Consider the following 19,643-nt stretch of genomic DNA (forward strand, 5'->3'; position numbering starts at 1 on the left):
ACGTGGGATAAGCCGTGACCATGATATGGAAAACCTATAGGCTTCCAACCCATGTCTTTCATTAGCTGAACATCCTCCTGCAGAATTAAATGAACGTAGTCATACATATAAGATTATAAGGTGTGTTTTTGACAGTTGATTATGCTTGCTTGGTCAGGACATAACCATATAGTTGTTACAAAATATCAGACAGAGAGAATGGTTAGCTTCATGTGTAAACCAAAAGATGATTAATTAAGCTCAATATGTGATCGGTTTATGGTAAAAGACCTTTAAGAAAGGCCCTTACATAGACTGACCTTGTATTTATGGTACCCATCACATGCTATGTCCCCACTGGCTCCGTGCATATTCCCTGAAATATGAGTTGGGCCATTAGGCAGCCGATTCTCAGATATAGCCAGATATGTCTCAACTTATAATGGACAAGTCCATTTGAGGAAAGAGGCTTGCTTTTTCTTCTATGCCGCTACCACAAGTGCAACTGAATCATTCCATTTTTAAGTTCTGACAAAAAGGCATGGTTTGTGACAAGGCAGGCTAGTAATAAGTCTTACATAGTTAAGCCCATCAGACCAATGATCATTCTTTTACTAATTAGTATATTTCACCAAGCTTTATGTTGTTCAAGGATCAAATAAATTACACTTACAACTATCATTTTAGATTATTTTTTAATTGATAGAATTATTAGTTACATCTCATGACGTTCTCTCATAACAATGTGATGTATATATTTCCATGTGTTAAAATTTTCACAATGACGGTTTGTATCAGGTCTTGTAACCAGGTTCTTAATGTACTTTAAACCAAACAGCCCCCCCCCCCCCTCCGCTGCGCTTGTTCATGCCTTAAGTTACTTACAAGATGAGTTGTGTCGCTGCGCTTGTTCATGCCTTAAGTTACTTACAAGATGAGTTGTGTAAGAGAGATTACTCACCCAAAAGAGAGACAGACAGAGAAGCTAATTAAGCTTGACGAAAAAGACAAATTGTACGTTTGTTCTTCATAGAAAAAAGATAAAAAAAAAAAAAAAAAAAAAACAAAATGTAGTTCTCATCTTCATAAATATATAACTATAAGTTCCTCCTAGGGAGCCCCAAGCTTTAAAATAAAGGATAATGGGAGCCCCAAGCTTTAAAATAAAGGATAATGTATTAGAGTTCATTTTTCTTGGACACATTAGGCTATTTGTTTTCCTTTTACTTTTGCAAAACTCTTATTCCAACATGTCATCAGCCACTCCACTCCTTTTACCAACAATTTTTCCTCTTTTTGTAATATTTAATAATAAAAAAAATATCTATGCTACATATGATATGTAGGTTTAGTAATAATTTGTTTAGTTTCCAACTTTTCTCAGTTTCTTAACTCTTACTTCCCGTTGTTCCTCCAACTCTTTATCTCCCTATCTTGACTCTTCTTCTCCCCCATCTTCTTTTCTATAAATTTCCTATTACTTCCTCTACACCTCTCCCCCATTCCATTTTCTTCCCAAAACAAAAAGGCAATTTTTCTTTTCCTCTCTCTTTATTGATTTTTTTGGGTGGATTTATTATTGTTTTTGCCACATTTGTGGTGAATTTCTTATTCTTTCTTGCAGTTTTGTTTTAGGTTGATACATTTTGGCGTTCCGATTCCCCATCACAAGCTCCCTCTCTCTTGAATTTGGTGGGTCCTAAAAGTGTTTGTTTCATTTTTTTTTTCCTTGATTTATATAAATGTTGATAGGCAATTATTTTTGTTTGAATTGAGAAAGTTTGGATTTTAAGAAAATCTGTTTTTGGAAGTAATTGTCAATTCCTAAAGTGCTTTCACGTATGCATAAACTTTTGTAAATAATGTTTGTCTACAAATAAATATTTTCACCTTACTTTTCAATATAAAACATAACAATATTTGAATATAAAAATATATTAACATGTGCTGACCTGCGTGGGCGAATGTATCCCATATGCTGGGGGTCCTTCCATCTACGTTTGCTGCACTTCAACCTTTCACAAACGATTGAAGAAACAAAAATATAAATAATAATAAAAAAGAAGAAGATATTTACTTGTTATTTACATTAGAATGAGTAAACCAAAAAATATATATATCATTAACACATAAAAAGAACCAAAAGGAATTTAAGTGATTACCTGATAAGCTGAGGAAGCAGCACAAACACAAAGTCAGGTGGGAAATCATCTCTGCTAAATGTATCAGTGCCTAAAACTTGTGCTGCTAAACTTGTCAGCAAAACTAGCCTTAACATTTTCCTCCTGTTTTAGTAGAGGAGCCTCGCAGTACTCTCTCTCTCTATATATACATATATGTTGTTAAAGAACGTACGCAACATAGTTTTAGATGCCTATTGGATTCTTTAAAAAAAAGAATCTTATTGGGTTTGTCCATTCATGAGCCCTAAGGTCCTACCGCATACACAGCTTTAATTTATGGCCAATTTTATTTTATTTATTTGACTTTGAGAAAGCATGGTAAAGACAGGATTGAATTGTACTCTATGCTTGGTATTATAAGCCTCTACTTGGATTAACTGCAACCAAGTACTCTATATCTAGTACTCTAAAAAAAAAAAAAAAAAGGTACTCTATATCTATATATTGGGTAAATTCCATTTGGGCTAATCCCAACCAAGTCTAAAACTTTTCAAAACTAACCAATTTAGTCTCTAAAACTAGTTTAATCCCTAAAACAGTTGAGAAAAAAAACTGACTGTTTAGGGACTAAGTTGGCTTTAGGGACCAAACTGGATAGTTTTGAAAAGTCTTGGACTTGGTTGGCATTAGTCAAAACCTCAGAGTATGTCAGTGGAATTTATCTCTCTCAATATTTTTATTAATTGAAACAGTAATTTGAGTGAGAAAAAAAATTTCAGATATATATATATATATATTTTTTTTTTCATAATTTTTGACTTGGTCTATTTGATTGATGCACAATAAAAATGGTGTTAGCAGTGAACTTATGTGAACCATGGTTTGCCAAAAGTGATAAATTTTGTCCAAAAATTTTATTTAGCAACAAAAGCACCATAAAATAAGCCTGTATTTTTTTGGACCAAAACAAGAACTCACAAGAGTTGGTCATCCTCCCTTGCACTACCCAGCGTTGCCATCTTCAGTTTCTGACAAACCGCACAAGAAAATATAAAAAAAGTTCATACTTTTAACCCATTTTGGTTCATTTGCATATTTCATTCAATCCAATACTCCCTCATAAATAAGCTACCAAAATATAAGTTAGCCAAACACACATGGAGAAGGTCTTGTGTAATGCGTTGTACTAGAGCGCTCCACGTATCAAAGTAGATGACTTTTGAAGAAGTGAATAGTTGTTGTCTTTGAAATTGTCGGCAATATCAGAAAGGGCCTCTATCTTTCCCACTTAAACATAGAGAAAACGTTCTATCAGGCTGTGGCGTAAAACTTGTGTATTACTTCAGCCAATAAAATCCTGCCACGTGTATAATAATAAGTTCCCACTAAAATCCAAACCTATCTTCCATCTTTGCTTGCCCAAACCTCCACCACACCACACATCAAAGCTCACCGTCACAGAGGTCGCCGGAGCTGTGCGTGGAGCTTGGAAACATATCGGAGCCGCCGTGAGCCAGGATCCTAAGGTTTGTTTTTCATGATTTTACCTTTTTCCCAATTTGGATTTCGAATTATTGATGGGTTTTTCTGTTTTCTGGGTTTATGGTTTCGGTACAGTTGTGTTTGGGATTTTGGGTTTTGGAATTGGAGTTTAAAGGTTCTAGGTATTGCTAGTTTTGTGCTAATATTGCTCATTACTAATAGCTTGAGGTTTTGTGCTAATTTTGTGCTAATTTTGGGTTTTGTGCTAATATTGTAGTCTTTGAATTGTTATTGCTAGGTGTGATATTGAGAAGAGAAAACATTATTGATGGGTTTTTCTGGGTTTATGGGCTTATCAAACCTGTGGATGTTTAAGGAGGCCAGGGAATATTGGGGATGTTTCTGTGTATGTTCCTGGTTTTCGGATTCCTAAACCTGTTGATTTCTCCCACTCATTGGGTGATCACTTGTCCAAGAATTTAGTGGAGCACCTATCTGCTCTGAGAACTCGTATTGTCATAGAAAAAACTTGATATTGCTTTACTAATTGTGAGACCTCAGTTATTGAAACATTGGATAATTTTGTTGTTTGTAGGAGGTTCAACCTTAGCCGATCTTCAGTAGGCTCTGGAAGATTTCTTGCCTGTTCTTTTAGGACTAGTTAAAGATGGTAAAGTGTGTATTAGTGCCACTATGATTTGAATGTTTTAACTGTTTTGGATAATTCATAATAGTGGCACTTATCTGGTATTTGCAGGAAGCCATCTACAATACAAGGTACAATTTGTATGGGTAAATCAGGAGGATGATGTAGAGGTGGGAGTATAGGACTAATCTATCAAGTTTCAATTTTCTGTTCTGCCTTTCATTTCTAGTTGTCATTACATCCCCCTCCGTTCAGTGGAATTGATATTTTTATATGGATCAATACTTTTGCAGGAAACCGGCATGTCTAATGCTTGGTATGAGGTGTTGTCAGTTTTGCACTTGATGGCAATGCTATCATTATCACAGGCCAACTTATTACTTCTCCCAAGAACATCTTCCGATGGTTACCAGCCAAAGGTATCAGAAGGTAGTTTTACTGCAAAACTTTATGCTTGAGTTATTGTGACCTCTAATTTTGTTATTTTTTTTGTAAAATTTACATTGGCTATCATGTATAAACTTATAATAGAGAAACATCTGGTTCCAAATTTATAATAGAATTATTTTGGGACATTTTTTTTATATATATAAAGTTTTCTCTTTGTTCAACATTTCCGAAGAGTAATATCAAAATTTTGAACGTATTTTTATTCCTAATAGTCTTCAATGGTTTAGGGAAATTTTTTTTCATCTAGTAAGAAAATACCATACCAATTAAATTTCTCCTTATGTGATGGTTGGTCTTTCAAGCTTGGAGGCTGCTTATTCATTTTAATTTGTTTCTCTTCCTTGCCATAGATTTGTGGGAACTATAGTTGGTGTTAAGGGTCCATCTGTTATTTTTTTCCTTTAATTTTTATTTTTGTTTATTGAACCCTTGGATCTCATTTTGTTTCAATTTTGATCTGTCTGATGACTAAGTTTTATTGTTAAGTATGAAGCTTGCTGATTTTGCTTGGGTTTTAAAATTGGGATATTGGCTATGGCCAAATATGCAGTGATTGAACTGAAAGTGACCTGCTTGTAGTTGGTGTGTGTATAGGTCTCTTGGCTTTGGCATTAACCGAGAGTAAGTTCCAAATTTCAGAACATTGGCTGATTTGAATGCCTAATGTGAGTTTGGCAATCATTAGGATCATAGTTGCAACTTGAATGAGCTTTCATATGTAATTGTTTCTTATTAGGATACCCCTTTGCTTATATGGACAATAACGATAGAGATAAGTAACCACACATTTAATGGCTTTGAGTTATCAATTCTTGAGCTAAAATATTTATTTTTGTTGTAATTGTATTAGTATTCTACTAGATTTTGTGGTGTTTGTATCCCTTCCTTTGTAGAGTTTGTTAATAATTTGAATTTTAGCTTGTAATTATTTAGAGTCTTATGTATGTTGCCTTTATATAGATTTTCTTGTTACTAATACAGTTAGTATCACTTGTCAAATAATAAGTTTACTAATATAGTTTGCTGCTGACTTGAGTTTGTATGATCTCATGCTTGAAGGTGACTACTGATCTATTCCTAGCTCTACAAAATCCAGAGAAATGTCTTTGCCCCTTTTGGAACATTGGTTGAAGACATCCAGTGGAGAGCATCACACTTCAAAAAAGTTTTTAGTTTTACAAATTCTTTATGTAATCAAGCAGCTCATGTAATAGCAAAGGAAGCTCTCAAGAGACATTCTAAGGGAATTTGGGTGGAGGAATGCCCCCTTTCCTTCTTAATTCTATATAGATAGACAAATATATGGTAGACTAGGGAGATATTGTATATGCTCTAGAACATGTCTTGTATGCTAGAGATTTGATATTGTTTCAAAAGCCTTTTAGTCGGAGGTATCTTATATTGTACCGAGCAAGTTTGCTCCTAGTGTATAGTTTGCATTGTTTTGAAATTTTTTTTTTTTTAATCTTTGACATAGGTTGTGGACAAATGCTCTAATGATTATTTATATATCAATTGGTTTGATAATGGTGTACTAGTGTTTTGAGTATACTTTGTAGATTTGAATATATGGAATTAGGATACATTTCAGGTTCATAGCTTGTTTTGAAGCAAAAGATCATAAAAAGAAAAATCTCAATGCAAATCATGAATGGAAACAACAGGAGGTTTTTTTTTTTTTTTTTGGGAGATATGACTGAAATTCATTCAACAGCAAAGAAACAGTACAAAACCAGTCAACACAGCAAATTCAGAAGCAAGGAAAAACAAAAGGACTAGCACCAATCTAGACCATAACTAGACTTAATTACAAAGAGACCTTAGAGCTTACAAAAGTTACTACCAAAAATCTCACTTGTTAAATTCATAGACAGGTCATGAATTTAGAAATAATACAAGCCAACTAATACTTCTGTACCATACAAACTAAAATTTGACATAATAACAACTCAATTTAGAATAAAAATTGAAATAAAACCTATCACAATTTAATTATAATAAAACCTGTTATGATTTAGAATACAAAAAGAGAATTATAAGATTACAAAGACATCTGAAATAAAACCTGTCACAATTAATTTTTTTTTTTTTTAGAAAAGTTTATAATTGAGAATACATTCACCTAAAATAAAACCTGTCACAATTCAATTCATAAAAGATCACGTAATTGACCATACATCTTGAAATAAAATTTGTCACAATTCTTTGGGGAAATTTCTAATTGAGAATACATTCATCTAGAATAAAACCTGTCATAGTTCAATATACAAAAAAGAAGACCCTACGTTGGGAATACAAAAAAGAAGATGGCTCTATGTCTATTCACCATAATTTAAACATTATATAACCAAAAAAATATTTGCTTCTCAATCCCTTCTCTTGGACACAAAACTTGTTTGTACATCAACTTTCTTGGAATTGTTGTAATGGATACCAGTTGTGTCCCAGAGGCTAAAGTTGACAGCGGAGAATTCAATAACCACAGTAAGTAAACTTGTTGGGAAGGCACCTGTAAGAAGCAAAATTGAAAGAAATACAAAATCCAAGGAAAAAAAAAAGGAAACAATTCAGTCAAGGTTTAAAAAAACAAAAAAAAGGAAACACAAATTGAAAAATTGAAAGAAATATATATAGGAAACAATTCAGCAATCCTATCATACAATAAGTAACATTCTCTTGAATCTTCTAAAACTGGGTTAGGTAACTACCAACCTAAAAAAAAAGGAAACAATTCAATCAAGGTTTTCTTAAAAAAAAAAAAGGAAACACAAATTGAAAAATTGAAAGAAAAATATATATAGGAAACAAAGCAATCCTATCATACAATAAGTAACATTCTTTTGAATCTTCTAAAATTGGGTTAGGTAATTACCAACCCAAAAAAAAAAAAAAAAAATCAGATTCAATTTGGTCAAGTAAAATTGTGCATAATTAATGTTAAATGACAGTCATCTCCTACACCTTATGCCATGGACTTGAGCATTAAGCTGTCATAGCAAAGCCATACACAACAAACAGGACTAAATAAAGATATAATGATTTGCATAAAAAAATAATCAAACAGGACAACATAAAGATATTTGAGCAAACATACACATGGTATTCATTAGCAGATAATAGAAACTATGGTCAAAATTTTCCCTGCAAAATTTTCATTGGCAGATAATACTCTCTTAGGTATCAAATCAGCTATTACAATTCATTTTTATCAATGTTCTGCATTTGCAGAACATTTTTTTTAGTGAACAGTCTGAAATATGAGTACATTAACAGGCTATGAATTTTGGTGCCAACATTAATATAAAAGTTCCCATTAATAAAACACTATAATTTCCATTCATTGGTAAGTGAAGAAAAGATAGAGAGAGCATGCCTTTGCCATGACAGATACAAAAGCATTTAAAAGAAGATTAGTTGTTACAATTTTGATGGCATGTGAGTACCCCCAACCAAGCATATAAGCTTTATTCATATTATCTTCTAAATTCACAATCCAACTGACTCTTCCTTATCAACATATGTCCTCTAAAGTTATCAATATGGAGTTTCAATTCTAACCCCTCACCACACACACACAGAGACCTTAAACCAGTTTAAGGAATTCATAGAAAGAATAAGATGTGTTAACATATTAGAAATTTTTTTTAACTTAACCAAAAACAATTATAAAAAAAAAAAAAAAAAAAGAAAAGAAAATACAAATGTAACAGAAGGCTAAAACCTAATTTCTTGCACTATCTCTTTCCTCTTTAAATGGGACATGCCAAGAAACTGATTAGATGACAAAGATTGTAACATGCATCACTTCCATTCATACAAGATTTTCCCCAACTAGTTCTCAAAATTTCCTTGAATGTATCCCAATTCTTCATAAATCCAACAAGCAATAATTAATAGACACAACATATATAGTCAATACAATTTCTGAACCAATAAGATGACCGCTAGTTGAAATGTTGCAACATTTGGACCAGAGTCTTGGGTAAGGTATCTAAATTGACACAATAATTCTTGACAGGTCCAGGACCAATTGAAAACTGAAGAAATAAAAAAGCTAACTCTGGAGAGGATTACCTGTACATCTCCAGCAGCAAATAAACCTTCAACTAAAGTTTTTGCAGTACCCTCTACGTACAGCAATCAAAAAGCAATCAGAAAACAGAACCTTTAAACTCCAATCAAAAAGCACAAAATTAGCACAAAACCTCAAGCTATTAGTAATGAGCAATATTAGCACAAAATTAGCAATACCCAGAACCTTTAAACTCCAATTCCAAAACCCAAAATCCCAAACACAACTGTACTAAACCCATAAACCCAAAAAACAGAAAAACCCATCAATAATTCGAAATCCAAATTGGGGAAAAGGTAAAATCATGAAAAACAAACCTTAGGATCGTGGCTCACGGCGGCTTCGGTATGTTTCCAAGCTCCACGCACAGCTCCGGCGACCTCTGTGGCGGTGAGCTTCGGTGTGTGGTGTGGTGGAGGTTTGGGCAAGCAAAGATGGAAGATGGGTTTTCTTAATTCGTTCTCAAGCACAGCTCTGGCGAACTCTGTGGCAGTGAGCTCTGGTGTGTGGTGTGGTGGAGGATTGGGCAAGCAAAGATGGAAGAGGGAGGGCTGTGGCGGTGAGATTTTGTCTGAGTTTTTTCTTCGTTCTCTGTTTTTCAGCCTCTGTTTTCAGTCTGTTTGGAGTTGGATTTCGGGATTTTTTAGAAAATAACTACAAAACCCAAACAATATTATTAGTTAGGCAACGTTTCAAACATATTGCATTTCTAACAATTCGATTTCAGAGGAGTCGATTTTACTGTTCATATCGCCTATTTTTTGTGCCACGTAGATAAAGAAATCGAGTCCTTTGGACTCATTTCAAACACACAGAAAATTACTTCGCTGGAGTCGTTTTCTATACAAAGAAATCGACTCGACTCCAGTGAAGTCGATTTATATAGAAACCGAAATCCCAGGCGACCCAGTACAACTACAAACTGCAAATAGCCTCAATCTCCCTTCGGCGACCAATTCAATTCCAAAAAAAACGAAACCCAAACAGATCTGTGAGGTACAAAACCCAAACGAAACCCAAACAGCTTTCCTCCACGAATGACAAATCTGTTCTGATCTGATCTCGAAATGGAGTCGTCGTCGTCGATGTTTGTGGAACTGGAAGACTTCGGTCAGACTCGGCGGATCCGTGAGGTACGACGGTGCTAAAGGAGCTTATTCAGAACGCCGACGATGCAGGCGCCACCACTGTCCGACTCTGCCTGGACCACTCGTGCCCAGTTCCCAGTAGCTGTAAGTAATGAAGAGGCTCATTTGAAATAATAGACAAAAAAGCTTGATTCAGTGTTTGAATATCTATACAAAGAAATCGACTTCGCTGAAGTCGATTTCTTTGTATAGAAAACGACTCCAGAGAAGTCGGTTTTTGTGTATAAGAAATGAGTCCAAAGGACTTGATTTCTTTATCTACGTGGCGCAAAAAATAGGCGATATGAACAGTAAAATCGACTCCTCTGAAGTCGAATTGTTAGAAATGCAATATGTTTGAAACGTTGCCTAACTAATAATATTGTTTGGGTTTTGTAGTTATTTTCTAAAAAATCCCATTGGATTTCAGTGGGAACTTAATATTATACACGTGTTAGGACTTTATTGGCTGGCATAAAACACAGGTTTTACGCCACAGCTTGATGGAACGTTTTCTCTTAAATATATTGAAGAACATCAAAGATATCTATATACCATTTTTGAAAAATTGCTACAAAGTAGCACACCGTTGGTTCATATACTTTGACAAAAGGAAGAAAAAAAAGAAAAAGAATAATAAACAAACCATTATACAAAGTACATGTACATAGCCTAATCTACTTAAGTAAATAAGGAGAAACTGCAGAGATATTCCTCTGAAGTTCAATATATCCATCTGAACTGATGTTTTTCCCCTTCAAGAAATTGGATTACCAATGAGCAGAGAGCTTAGGTTGTCTTTTTAAATCCGGGTCATCCAAATCCACGAAGTATAGGCCGTAGCTTGATTCATAGCCATCCAACATTTCAAATAAATCCAAGAAAGACCATGTAAAATAACCTCTTGTATTTGATCCATTCCTTCCAAGATTTTAAGAATGGTGAGATAAAAGTAATCACATCAAAATTTAGTAACTATGTATCAATTAAAAAGAAACAACCAGAAATATAATTAAGACCTATCATATGATTTTTTTTGTAGGTATAATAGACTTTGAAACATATGGCATTTACCAATGAGCAGAGAGCTTAGGTTGTCTTTTTAAATCCGGGTCATCCAAATCCACGAAGTATAGGCCGTAGCTTGATTCATAGCCATCCAACATTTCAAATAAATCCAAGAAAGACCATGTAAAATAACCTCTTGTATTTGATCCATTCCTTCCAAGATTTTAAGAATGGTGAGATAAAAGTAATCACATCAAAATTTAGTAACTATGTATCAATTAAAAAGAAACAACCAGAAATATAATTAAGACCTATCATATGATTTTTTTTGTAGGTATAATAGACTTTGAAACATATGGCATCCATCTCATATTGGTTTATTTGACAATAAGAGACTTTACTAGATGAGATCATTGGAATCTACATATCACGATACCCTTTTAATTGATCAAGTGAAGCAACTAATTCCATTTGATTAATTTTTGTAGCACTAATTAGTCACATCAAACTCTCTTTCCAGAAAAGATAATACAAATATTAGGTCATAACATCTACATTAATCTTACTTTTGAATTCAGTATATATGTGAGATGGAATCATCAAATCATGAGCCACTGGTATGCTAATTATCTTCAAAAATAAACTTGGCAAATAAACCTAACAGTAAATAGGAATTTCTGTCAAGGACTGCAAACAAATCAAAGAAAATTATGACAAGACTCTCACATCATCATGTGTTAGGTTTATTTAAGGCCTACAGACATACCTCAATGCATCAAGCAAACTGCCAATATATCCATGCAAATATTTTACCCTAGGCCAATCTTCCAGTGTTGAATTACGTCTTGTTCATTGACCTGCAGAGAGATACATGTCATGTCAGATTTCCTCAATTGGATGACCAACCTAATGCAAGCTCTATACTAGAAAAGTATGCCCAAAGAAAGAATGAGCAATATTTCATCTAGAAATAGGAAGAAAAGTTGAAACTTTTCTATAGTTTTAGTTAATTCTATCAATGCATTGGTTGATTATTTCAAACTGTGCCAAACCATTAGTTTGTGCATTATGGTACTTTTCACTATTCCTACCAATAGATATTTCAATAATCTATTAAAAGTTTGTCACATTTTGCCACAATAGCCTTGTGTATTACAGCGTAATTCCAAATCATACTCTCATATGGCTTTTCATATTTTTTTTTCTTCTTTTCTGCAATTTGATTTCCATTCATCCTATAGAGGATGTTTTCCTGATTCCACACCCAGCTATTGAGTATCTCTATAAAAATTGACATAACTGCTCCAAAAATGAAATTAGAAAAAGAAGTTACAATGGAAGGAAATTTTAATACTTTATATATTTGCAACGCAAGTCTACAGCTTGAGAAAATATACTTTGACAAGTGATTTTGCTGCCCAGTTACAATTTAGTAAAACTTATCATTGATCTTTTTTAAGTGAAACTGTGATCAAATTCAAACCGTGGAATCAGAGGCTAAATATACTAATGCAAAAATTCTTGTAAAGAACTACTTTGACAAGATGAAAAGCAAATTGTCATGTCTTGTAATACTACAATGAAGCTGAAATGATCTGTAGTGCTACTGCAGAGAGAGAGAGAGAGAGAGAGAGAGAGAGAGAGAGACCATTTTCATGAATGTAAACAGGAGGGTTCCCATAAAATTGCTTGATATACTCCAGGATTCCTTGCAGACCCCAGGGTGCAATTGGATACTGAGTCAAACAAACTGATTAGTAATGCACTAAAATAACAAGACAAATCAAACTGGCCTTAAATTTTTATGTTCAGCCTCTCACCTCAAATATGGATGTATCATTTCAAATTCTTGCCACAACCAAAAACTTGTGAGTAATTGCAATTCCATATCTAAACTGGATGAGCATAACTACAACTGCTTAACACATAGGTTACATTGACCAAGACTTCAGTGTGGCATGAAATACAGGACATGTATCCAATGCAGTACAGAGAAGATGGAAGTTTTGTCAATCAAACTAAAAAAAAGTGATGTAATCCAAGACTTCATTTGTTTATCACTATCAACCTATTCTACTAAAATCCCAACAATGTGTCAAAAACATACTTGTAGACTGTACCGCCATGTCTGCCAAAACATCTCTATCTTCCATATTTAGGCTGCTCGGGTTATCACTGACATACATTGTGATGCAATGATTCACTCCAATCAAGTCAAATGAACCCTTAACCTGACTGGACTCAGCATAGGTAAAGGATGGAAGTCTAGAGCCTACAATCTTTTTCATGGTCTGAGGATAGTCTCCAAATACCAAGGGATCCACAAACCTGCAGCACAAAGCCAGGAACGGTTGCCAAAAGTTTGAATAAATTCTGAGATCCAATTCATTTGCAACTTACTAAAGGAAATTGGATAGAAGTAGTTTTTACAGCTCAAAACGAAATCCACAAAAACTTTTATTTTTTGTGCCTTCTCAGAAAGACATTAGACTTGACAGAATCCAAAATAAGATGATGAAAGCCAAATAGATAGAAAATCACACAAACAAATGAAAGAAAATAGATACCACTTCATATACATGATATTAGAACTTACCAACCCAAGTAAAAATTGTTGGCTCTTTGAGTGGCAATTTTATCTTCAGTACTGTTTGTTAAAGGAATGAACCAATAGGAAAAGACATTGAGCCCTATAACACCATGTTGCTTGTCCTGCATTGCCCATAGTTTCTCTAAAATGGCATTTTGATATAGTTATAACGTTCAAATTGATGTTTCCCAAATGAAAAATGAAGGCCTAAATGCTGTACAAAGAAGTAGTGGATTTTTAATCATGCTGGGATGCTCAAGCATGATAATTGTCCTTGAACATCAAATAGTAGGGAAATTTAGAAATTCGCTACATTGGTCAGAACGCTGACAATGAACAGATTGAATCATACCTAGTATCATTTCTTATATAATCTAGCAGCTGATGCATGTGCCAGCAGGATATGATGAGCTGCCATGTACGGCTCAGTTGAGGAGTTTCCTATAGAGCAGTTACCTCCATATAAAGGTGAACATCGCTGAGGAGGAAGAAATCCAGTATCATAACCCTCAAGCACGAAAACATTGGCCTCATTTATAGTAGTCCAATATGATATCCTGTCACCAAACTTCTTGAAGCACACATTTGCATATGTCGTGAAGTCTTTCCTGCATACAAATCTCGTTATTGAGTCACATTCCTAGCAATTATTTGTGCTTAGTGCAGGGAATGTATACACTTTTAAGTGCAAAGGAGTGGTGTATGATGGACAAGGGTTGGGAACCATACACAATCTTCCGACTAACCCATCCTCCATACTCATCTTCAAGTGCTTGAGGAAGATCAGTGTGGTGTAATGTTACGTGTGGTTGTATTCCTGTGTGAAATCAAGAAGTGAAAAACCTCAGCTAAGGGAACACATTTTTATATTAGCTTCTTGGAAGTACCCTTTCTTCTTTTTTTTTCTTTTTTTTTTTAATGAAAAAATGGCTGCATTGTTAAGAAATTGGCATTATGAACATCTATGATAGAAGCTGGCTATAACCATGGCTGATTAGCTCATTGATGAGCTTGTTGTAATATTGCAAACCCTTTGGATTAACAGCTCCTCTTCCATCTGAATGAGAGACAATCAGAAGTTTAAGTGTGAGAGAAAGAACCAAAAATAACTTATGTCTTTTTTAGTTAAAGTGAATGACAGTTATGTGATCATACTTGGGATAAGCCTTGACCAAGATATAGAAAACCTATAGGCTTCTATACCTGTGTCTTCCATGAGCTGGACATCCTCTTGCAGAGTTAAATGAATGTAATCATACATGTAAGGTGTGTTTTCGACAGTGAGTTGATTATGCTTGGTTGGTTAGGACTTAACCATATAATTGTTACAAGAAATATCATATACACAGAATCATTAGCTTCCTATGCAATCAATAAGATGATTAATTGACCTCAAATATGTAATTAGTATTTATGGCAAAAGATATTTTAGAAAGGTTCATTACATAGATTGACCTTATATTTATGATACTCATCACATGCTATGTCCCCATTGGTTCCATGCATATTCCCTGAAATATGAGTTGGGCCAATTAGGCTCCTAATTCTTATATATAGACAGAAATAAGTCTTAGCAATGTTTTATCCACTTATAATGGATAATTCAATTTCAGGAAAAAGGCTTGTTTTTTTTTTTCTTCTATGAATCATTCCATTTTCAAATTCTGACAAAAGGGTAGCAGCAGGCTTGTAATAAGTCTCACATTCCTAAGCCCAACAGACAATGATCGTTCTTTTAGTAATTAGTATATTTCACCAAGCTTAATGTGGTTCATGGATCATATCAATCACACTTACAACTATCATTATAGGTGAAAATTTTTAATTGATATAATTATTAGTTACATCTCATGACTTTCTCTTATAACAAGATCGTTAAGTATATATTTCCATGTGTCAAATTTTCACAATAATGGTTTGTATCGTGTCTTGTAAAATGGTTCATAATGTACTTAAACCAAACAGCCCTCCAACCCCAGAAGGAAGGGAAAAAAAAAAGAAAAAAGAAGAAGGAAAATAGATAGTCTTATGCTTGTTCATTCCTTAAGTTACTTACAAGATGAGATGTGTAAGACTACACACACGAGGAGAGGGGAAAATATTTTAAAGAAACTGATAATGGTGTATATCCAAAATGGCCTAACTCTTAAATACACAGCACATACTTTAAACATCTTTAACTCATTTATTTTTCAATGTGAGATTAATCCATTATTTCTTCTTTTGAGAATACTAAGTATTTTAATACAAATACACACAGGAGAGAGGAGGGAGACAGAGAAGCTAAGCCTGAAGTTATGTTGACAAAAAGATAATGAAAAAGACAAATTGTACTTTTGTCTTCATATATAAAAATAAAAAGACAAACTGTAGTTATCATCTTCATAAATATATAACCAAAAGTGTCCCCAAGCTCCAAAAAATAAGGATAATGTATTAGTATTAGAGTTAGTTTTTCTTGGTCACATTAGGCAATTTTTGGCAATATTAATAAAAAATAATAATATCTATACAGTATATAATAATTTAGGTTTAGTAATTAATTTTAGTTTTTTGGTTTTTTGTCTCCCTATCAGTCTTCCAACTCTTTTCCCTTTCTTTTCGTAGAGGCTTAAACCGGGCCTTTGCCCTCCACATCCCACAAGCACTAATACTTGTGGTGATAAACTTCTTCTCCCGTTCTTAACTCTTATTCTTCCCCATAATTCTTCAGTTTACCATTACTGTTACTCCAACTCTTCATCTCCCTATTTTGACTCTTTTTCTCCCCATCTTCTTTTTTATAAATTCTCTATTTTGACTTTTCTTCATCTCCTTATTTCATGTTTTTCCTACAATAAAAATGTGATTATTCTTTTTATCTATCTTTATTCGATTTTCTTCTTCTTCTTTTTTTGGGTGGATCTGCTATTTTTTTGCCACGTTTGTGGTGAATATCTTATTATTTCTTGCAATTTTGTTTTGGGTTGATACCTTTCGGTGTTTGAATTTCCCGTCACAGGCTCTATTGGATATGGTTTGAATTTAGTTTGGGTTAATGTGTGTGTCTATATATATATATATATATATTAATTGAATTTGGGTTCATATTTAGTTGTTTTAGAAGTGATAATTTGAGTTTAAATCATAACATACTCAACTTGGTTATGTATTAGAATGTGTCTACTGATTATTTGAGTAATTAATTATTGCAAATTCTATCTCTTATGGCTTTAAATTCATTTTGATTTTGGTTTGTCATAAATTATTGAGATACCTTTTCTCTGTTTTGGTTACTGGGGAGAGAGTATTGTACTTTGATGTAATTTTTTTTTTTTTTCGTTTTGAATTGTGTTTTTGTTGGGTTTTGGGTCCTAGAAGTGTTTGTTTCAATTTTTATAAAATGATTTATAAATTTTATTAGATAGGTAATTTTTCTTTTTCTGGATATAGGGCGAGAAAGTTTGGTTTTTAAGAGAAAAAAAATTTTGGGAAGCAATTGTCAATTCCTAAAGTACTTTCGCGATGCATAAACTTTTGTAAATAATGTTGTTTACAAAAGAATATTTTACCTTACTTTTTAATATAAAACATAACAATATTTGAATATAAAAATATGTAATAACATATGGTGACCTACATGGGCAAATGTATCCCATATGCTGGGTGTCTCCCTTCTAGGTTTGCTGCACCTTCAACCTTTCACAAACGATTGAAGAAACTAAATTGTAAAAAAAAAAAAAAAAAAAAAAAAAAAAAAAAAAAAAAAAAAAAAAAAAAGACAATATATATATATATATATAGAAAAGATAAAGAAATTTTGTAATTATCAGAGAAATTTTTTCTTTTTATTTTTTAACTATTATGAAAGATATTTGCTTGTCATTTTGCCTTCTTTTTTTGCTGGAAGCTTGTTATTTTACATTAGAATGAGTAAACCAAAAAAAAACACCATTAACACATATAAAGAAGCAAAAGGAATTTAAGTGATCACCTGATAAGCTGAGGCAGCAGCCCCAAACACAAAGTCAGGTGGGAAATCATCTCTGCTAAATTTATCAGTGCTTAAAACTAGTGCTGCTAAACTTGTCAGCAGAACTAGCCTCAACATTTTCCTCCTGCTTTAGTGGGAGCCGAGCAGAACTCTCTCTGTCTCTCTCTCTCTCTCTCTCTCTCTCTATATATATATATATATATATTGACAAAGAACATAGTTCTAGCTGCTTATTGGATTCCTTAAAAAAGAAACAATCTTATTGGATGTGTCCATTCATGAGTCCTACCACATATATGGCCACAATTTTTTTACTTTTTTTCATTTGACTTTGAGAATGCATGGAAAAGACAAGATTGAACTCATTGCAAGCTTCACCTAGGAAGTTTCTTTCAAGATTTAAGCCCGTTTATGTAATTGAGCTCAAATATGTAATTAGTATTTATTGTAAAAGACCTTTTAGAAAGGCTCATTAGATAGACTAACCTTATATTCCCTGAAATATGAGTTGGGCCAATTAGGTAGCTGGTTCTTAGATATAGATAGAGTTATGCCTCAACAATGTTTTATCTACTTATAATGGATAATTCGATTTCAGGATAAAAGGCTTGTTTTTTCATCCATGCTGCTACCACAAGTGCAACTGAATCATTCCATTTTTAAGCTCTGACAAAAGGGTATGGTTTTGTGACGAGGAGCAGGCTAGTAATAAGTCTCACATATCTAAGCCCAACAGACCAATGATCATTCTTTTACTAATTAGTATATTTTACCAAGATTAATGTTGTTCAAGGATCATATCAACCACACTTACAAGTTACAACTGTCATATAGGTGAAAATTTTTAATTGATATAATTATTAGTTACATCTCATGACTTTCTCTCATAACAAGAACGTTATGTTTATTTTTCCATGTGTTAAATTTTCACAATAACGGTTTGTTTCATGTCTTGTAACAAGGTTCATAATGTACTTAAACCAAACAGTCCCCCAACCCCAGAAGGAAGAAAAAAAACAGAGGAAATAGATTGTCTTATGCTTGTTCATGCCTTAAGTTACTTACAAGATGAGATGTGTAAGATGAGATGTTCATAATGTACTTCGAGAGGGAGGTTTGACACGGTGGGCTGAATGAAATGAGAGTTGTTAAGGGAGATGGAGAGTGGGTTTTCCGGTGAGAGATGGGAGACTTGGTGCAGGAGAGCGAGAGTGAGACTGAAAACAAGATGGGTTCATTACTTATATTACGAAGAAACTCAAGTTTCACGTGAAATTTTTTAATTAAAAAATCTAGTTTAGTGGGTGCCAACGTGGCAGATTTTAATGGAACTTGAGTTCTTGGAACTTGAGTTACATAGTAAACTCGAATTTGAAGAACTCAAGTTTTAAGATAGTGGTAGATTACTAATTATTTCACAAATAGTAGTAGAACACCAATAATTTCGGCCAAAGATAGTATTTGGCCATTTTTGCCTACACATTTATCCTACTTTCTTTGTTCTTTACGTTGTGTGAATATTAAATTTATTGATTTATTGTTAGTCACTTTGTTGATATTCCATATGCTTCTTGTTCCATACAAACTTATAGTGTTTTTTTGTTACCTCCCAACAGGAATGTGTGAATTATCACTTATTGGGCTTTTAGTTCATTATTTTATATATATATATATATATATTTATTTTTTTTCCTTTTCTTTTCAGATCAGTTATTCAGATTTATAGTCATAAGAGGTTGCTAGGACATGATCCCTCTGCTGATGGTGGATATCTATTGAGATTCAAGAACATATATAGTTGTTCTTGAAGAAATTTCTAATGTGTTAAAATTTTTAAATTTAATTTAAAAAATTTACTTTTGTGGAGAATTAATTGGGATTCTTATTTATGTTTGAACCTTGTGGAATTTAAATAATTTGGAGATTAGATGAATTACTGTGTGATTTGATTTTAAGGCTAAATTTATTTCCGTAGGGGATTTCCAATTGCAAGTTAAATATGCACTTTTTAAATGAATTAAAATTTTGGACTTTACTCTTTTGTTCTTTTTCTTTTTTAAAAGAATCATTTTGGGCTGTACTTAAAATATTTTTAAAACTGGGTATTTTCAAATAATTTACTAAAATAGCTATTTTTTCAGAAAAGCCGACCCCTTTCAAATTGATCATTTTTTTCTTATTTATTTTTTTAAA

The 19,643-nt window shown here is 33.2% G+C and overlaps 2 long non-coding RNA genes and 1 pseudogene across 4 annotated transcripts; 1 reads left to right on the plus strand and 2 right to left on the minus strand.

Annotated features, from left to right (window-relative positions):
• On the minus strand, positions 1-2,033 carry LOC136070042 (uncharacterized). The gene is made up of 3 exons (XR_010631270.1): positions 1,932-2,033; positions 300-355; positions 1-77 (listed from the first exon to the last, which is right to left on the minus strand). It is a non-coding gene; the product is annotated as an uncharacterized LOC136070042 (long non-coding RNA).
• Positions 2,034-3,231: 1,198 nt separating this feature from the next.
• Positions 3,232-6,207, plus strand: LOC111992040 (uncharacterized). 3 transcript variants are annotated; one of them, XR_010631281.1, is made up of 6 exons: positions 3,232-3,628; positions 3,883-3,990; positions 4,180-4,254; positions 4,342-4,400; positions 4,524-4,659; positions 5,740-6,207. It is a non-coding gene; the product is annotated as an uncharacterized LOC111992040 (long non-coding RNA). The 3 variants fall into 3 exon arrangements; XR_010631280.1 differs by lacking the exon at positions 3,883-3,990 and having other exon boundaries at positions 3,252-3,628; XR_010631282.1 differs by lacking the exons at positions 3,232-3,628; positions 3,883-3,990 and adding an exon at positions 4,001-4,094.
• A 651-nt stretch (positions 6,208-6,858) lies between these two features.
• Positions 6,859-17,570, minus strand: LOC111994631 (beta-glucosidase 11-like; annotated as a pseudogene).
• Positions 17,571-19,643: the final 2,073 nt, after the last annotated feature.

The sequence above is a fragment of the Quercus suber genome, unplaced genomic scaffold, assembly GCF_002906115.3.
Source record: "Quercus suber isolate HL8 unplaced genomic scaffold, Cork oak 2.0 scaffold_206, whole genome shotgun sequence".
Lineage (NCBI taxonomy): Eukaryota > Viridiplantae > Streptophyta > Magnoliopsida > Fagales > Fagaceae > Quercus > Quercus suber.